This window comes from Sinohyriopsis cumingii, chromosome 10, assembly GCF_028554795.1.
Source record: "Sinohyriopsis cumingii isolate HCF-2022 chromosome 10, ASM2855479v2, whole genome shotgun sequence".
Classification (NCBI taxonomy): domain Eukaryota; kingdom Metazoa; phylum Mollusca; class Bivalvia; order Unionida; family Unionidae; genus Sinohyriopsis; species Sinohyriopsis cumingii.
Window position 1 is genome coordinate 98,572,989 of NC_142970.1, and position 6,000 is coordinate 98,578,988.

The following is a 6,000-nucleotide window of genomic DNA, read 5'->3' on the forward strand; positions in this document are numbered from 1 at the left end:
CTATTTGATTGTGATACACTATAGTCTATTTAGTTGTGATGCCACATAGTCTACTTAGTTATGCCATATAGTCTATTTCATTGTGATACACTATAGTCTATTTGGTTGTGATGCCATATAGTCTTTGTAATTGTGAAACCTTATAGTCTATTTAGTTGTGATGACCCTTAGTGTGTTTAGCTGTGATACCCCATAGTCAATTTGGTTATGACACCCCATAGTCTGTTTAGTTGTAATACCCCATAGTCTATGATGCTATATTGCTAAACAGGGATGACAAAATTCGGAAAACATAGTCTAATTACCTGCGAATAGGTTTAACGATTCGTATTTTACCTGTGAAAATGATTATATTTATACAATCAGTCCTGAAGATGTAACAAAGAGGTGTGTAGTTACATCTTCCATCATGGAGAAGAAAACACCGCAGGAGATATTGATAGTCATTACTTATTTCGTGCGATTGCTAAAGTGTACAATATCTTTCGTTACAGGTAACATCAGGTCATCTACTATTCGGAAACCTACGATTGTATGTTCTAAACCTAATTAAGTTTTAAAACATATTTTTGGCGAATGAGAGATACATCTTTTTAAATCCAAACTAGTTTCAAATAACCTTTAATTTAGACCTTTATATTACGCATTGGTTTTAGTTGCCAAATCTTGACTGTAATTGATCTTTAAGTCGCAATTCTACAAATTTCAATAACCATTAAACTGACACAATACTTTGATTTCTCCGTAGGCATTTAAACCTTACATTGTCTAATAGAGTTTACTTCTAGCAGTCATTTATTGTCATAGGATTTATCAGAAAAAAATTTGTCTGGACACTGGCGAGAGCAGATCATAGGGAAGGTGGAGACACTAGACTGCGCCCTGAGTGCCGAAGTTGTGCGCTCGTTCAAAGGGCGGAAAGGAAGTTCTGTGAACTTCGGACGAGATTCGGAACAAAGGCTTCTAAGGTAAAATATCTTCGCTCCAATCTGTCTCACTTTCCAAACCAGGTGTCGTAAGATTTATACGTTATTATGTGCATTTAATTTAGCAGAACTTTATTCTTCTATTATAGCTGAATATTCAACATGTCGTAATGTAGCGTATAGCAAATTAGTAATATTCAAGATTGATGTATGTAGTTGTTAGGATAAAATCGAACTGGATTGTGTAATCTGCTACGATGTTGCATCGTGGTGCAGAACTGAAGTTAATAGTGAGTAGTTCTAGAACTTGTACTTGTTTGTATTTGAATAAATAGTGTGGATTATGCAGAGTTAGGTATTTGTTGGCCTTGTGCACGGATAATTTTTTTTATATATTTGTAAGTAGTGTAGTGGGGCTGTATAGCGTCAAGGGGACTTACCATGCAAAAATCGGTCTATTACCATGCAAAAAACTGTCTATTAACTGTAGCCTCAAGGGGAATTTAACATGGGAAATTTTAACATGGATGGGCCTGTATAGCGTCAAGGGTAATTGAACATTGATGGGACTGTATATCGTCAAAGGAAAATTAACATGGGAATATACGGTGGTTCTGTATAGCGTCAAGGGAAAATGAACACGGGAATATATCGTGGGCCTGTATAGCGTCAAGGGAAACTGAACATGGGAAATGGAGATAACACAGACAACAGACAAGAGACAAACACTGATGCAACATGAAAAATATTTTGAGGCAAGAAAGTCATGTCTTTTTGAGACCAATGATGGGACCTGAAAAGAGCCTTTGGCCTCTTCTTCTATTTCCTCCACTTCTTCAGCCATCTTCTAACCTTTCCCACTATTCCAATCTTCTTTTTTTTCAGACTCTGGCATCCAGTCAGGGTGGCCCATCACTCTAAACTTGTCTTGTATCTTGATCCAGTTCTTATTTTGTTGGTCCAAGTCCAATTTCTTCTTTATATTGTCTTGTTCCTTTCTTTCTATTGACCATTTTTCTTAATCTTCTTCACCTCTACCTCCATCACTTGTCTCATTATTTCTTCTCCTTTCTTCAGCCTGTCCAGACCCCTCTTCATATAAGACAACTGTGTTCCATACAACATATATTCCATAAAGTACCTGACTTGGCTCACATTGTCAACTGCTTGATTTAAGCTTCCCACTCTGACATACGGGGGATTAATCAAGCCTCTCAACCTCTTTTCCTCCTCTTCTATCATCCCTTCTACCATCTCTTTGGCTGCTTTTAGACTGTTAGCATAGTCCAGACACTCTTGTATCTTCCAATCTTTCTCTAACATTTTCATTACATAGCTAGCATCCAATATCCAATAATAGATATTTATCAAATTATTGAATAACTCCGTCACGGCCACCATCTTCATTTTCTTTATTCCGTAGAATGGCATGAACGACGGACGCTTGAGATTTTTATATTTAAAGCACGGACGTGAAGGAAAACATCTCCTATTTTTCTCTTTTCATATTATCTACTATCCACACAGAGGTGAGGAGACAAATAACTAACCAAAATATACTATCCACACACGGGGAAGAAGCCAAAAATCAAACCCAAATAAACTATTCACACACGCGAAGAAGCAAAATCAAACCCAAAATATACCATCCTTACACACGCGATGAAGCAAAGCAAACTCTTACTTTACTGTCCACAAATCCCATTATATACTATCCACAAACGCCAAGAAGCAGAAACAAACCCATCATTTACTATCCACACACGCGGAGATGCCAAATCAAACCCCAAAATCTACCATCCACACACGCCAAGAAGCAGAAACAAACCCACCATTTACTATCCACACACGCAGAGATGCCAAATCAAACCTCAACATTTGTCATCCACACACGGGAGAAGCTAAAACCATAACCTCAATCTACTCTCCACACACGAGAAGAAGCCAAATCAAACCCAAAATCTACTATCCACACACGATGAGAAGCTAAAAACATAACCACAGTCTACTATCCAGACACGAGAAAATGCCAAATCAAACCCCAAAATCTATCATTCACACACGGGAGAAGCTACAAACAACCATAATCTACTATCCACACACGCAGAAATGCAGATCAAACCCAAAATCTAACATACACACACGGGAGAAGCTAAAAACATAACCATAATCTACTATCCATACACGCAGAGATGCCAAATCAAACTCAAAATCTACTATCCACACACGGGAAGAAGCCTAATCAAACCCAAAATCTATCATCCACACACCAGAGAAGTTAAAAACGTAACCATAATCTACTATCCACACACGCAGAGATGTCAAATCAAACCCCAAATCTACTATCCACACACGGGAAGAAGCCAATTCAAACCCCAAAATCTACCATCCACACACGCTGAGAAGCTAAAAACATAACCATAATCTACTATCCACACATGAGAAGAAGCCAAATCAAACCCCAAAATCTACCATCCACACACGCCAAGAAGCAGAAGCAAACCCATCATTTACTATCCACACACGCGGATATGACAAATCAAACCCCTAATTTACTATCCACACACGAGAAGGTTTAAATAACCATACTCTCTACTATTTACACAAACTTACTTCAACACTTACAAAACCCAATAATCTACCATCCACACAAACGTACATGAGCGATTACAAACACATACACACACACAATCACACCAGGAAAAGGAGTGAGTGTTTATAATCACAATAGTCCACATTCACACATTGGCAAATTGAAATTTTTCTTTTCTAGAGTTTTGGTTAGCCCTGAAAAGGGCTGTTTTTCTGGAACTCCAGATGCACCTGGTTAATGACAGTACCTTCCGGGTCTGGCACCACAGACACAACGTCTACTTCAGTCATTCTCCCAGTTCACTCTTGTGGTTGGGAGTGCAGAGGCTTGATGGTTAGCCTCAGCACCCCAATCTTCAGTTTCTAGGATTCTGAAGATTTCCCTCTCTCTTCTTCTTCTGTGCAACACCCGAGGATGCCGTCCTTGCCGTGACTCCCGCTCTCTGTCCAATTCCTTCTCTAAGTTTTGTATTTGGGGGACAGCAGCTCTTGGTACCGGCTGTGGTTGTTCTTGACGCTCTTGTTGTGGCTGTGGTGCAGCTACTGGCTGTGGTGCAGTCATTGCCTGTGGAGGTTCCCTCACCATAGGCTTCACCTCATAACTTGGTCTCATGAACGGGCGAGGTCCGATCCCTCTCTTCTTTTCCTCCTTTTCTTTCATTTTTCTCTCTTCATCCTCCTGCTCTATCCTGGCTTCTTCCACAATAGCCTCCGCTGCGAGCTCGTCCAGGAGGCGCCTGGCATACTCCAGGTGCATCTGAAGTTCCATTAACTTAGTCAGTCTGCTGCTCATTCTACTCATTCTTCACTGATGTCTCGTCGACAATAGGTAGCCAAACTGAAGAGTGCTTCTTATAAATACTTGAAGCACGGACGTAAAGGAAAACGTCCCCATAGACCCCAATCTTACATTACCTATATCATTACCAACAAAACGAGCGGACAATAAAGAAACACTCACTCACTTTTTTGTACTGACAATTGATATTTTAAAATTTTGGGACAAGCGACGGAAACGAAGGACTTAGAGTCACACTTATTAACCAAGATAAAGAAATCATGTGCTTATAGACGCACTTCTAATTTTTTTTCTAACTGACTAACATAGCATAGGCAGCATAATGATTATTTATTTTCGAGAGTATGGGGTAGCCCTGAAAAGGGCTGCTTTTGTGTGAACGATGTGGTCGCAATCTTTTAGGATCTAAGATTGCGACCTCGTCTGGGGCAGACTCTCTCACAGGATAGTGTCTGCTTCTTCGAAAAGAGAAGGAGAACTCTTTGGTGTCGACACGGCAGTCGACAAAGCCTCTGTCAGGTTCCTGCTGCCGTTGCTGTTGCTACTGCTCTCTCTGTTGTTTCTGAAGTCTGTACTTCTCCGTCCATTCTTCTTTCTCCGTGTTAATTTCCTCTCTGAAGAGCTCTACTATCAGGTCTTCAGTGACTTGTAACATTCTGACATTCTTTATATCTTCCGGCTTCGGTATCAGGCTGTGCCTGACAAAATGCAAATTGATGTAGGCTTCGTTCAATTTGGCTAGTCTTGAGCACATCTTCGTAGGAGGATGAGTCGACAATGGATGGTCAGACTGGAGACTGCCCAGCTTTTATGGTAAAAGCGCGGACGCGAAGGAAAACATCCATACACGGTTTCGAGTCGGAACGCTCAAATAGTTAAATGTGAGGGATAGAGAGAAGTCAAAGAGCATGGTTCATGATACACCTGGCAAAACAAACGACAAACGCATTTTTTCAAAACACAACATTTTTTATTCAAACAACTCACAACTAGCAATTAACCAAAAAAATTAAAATTAACCATTCAAAAAAATAACAAACATTTTTTCAATAACTATCTATTCTGAACAAGGTTGACAATATTGTGAATTCTTGGAAATCATTGGGTCATTGACGTACACAACGTTTCCTAGCTAAAAGACAAAAGATAACCATAATGACCTATGTAAAAAGGGATAATAGTCTTTCATGGTTTCTGATAGTCTAAAATGACTTCTCAAACTGTTGATTTCTATGGTATTATCGAATTCGGCACACAGGAGGACGTTCACCGTTTGGGGTAGAGGTTCTGCAAACTGAAGTTCCACACGCAGTTGACCAGATTTTATAGGGTGGAAATGTCCCTCGTCACTGCCTTGGTCTGGAGTGAAATCAAAAGCCCTCAAAGCATAGCCTCCTGCATAACCGTCGTACGAAATGCCGTGACTGGTGTTGGTCCATAACTGTCCGGTGGCTTCGTACAGGGACAAGTACGATCTCAAGTGATTCCTGTCACCAATCTTCGGTCGGCTACACAAGGCCTTGCCATCGCGACTGACTTCAATTTTGGAGACTCTGTAGTGCTTAAACTCGAATGGATTTTGATTGTGGACTCCGATGAGTGCTGCATTGCTCACAATGCCAACGAATAAAGGTTTGGGTGACTTGGAACAGATGATCTTCAATCTTGGATCGGATTTCAGCA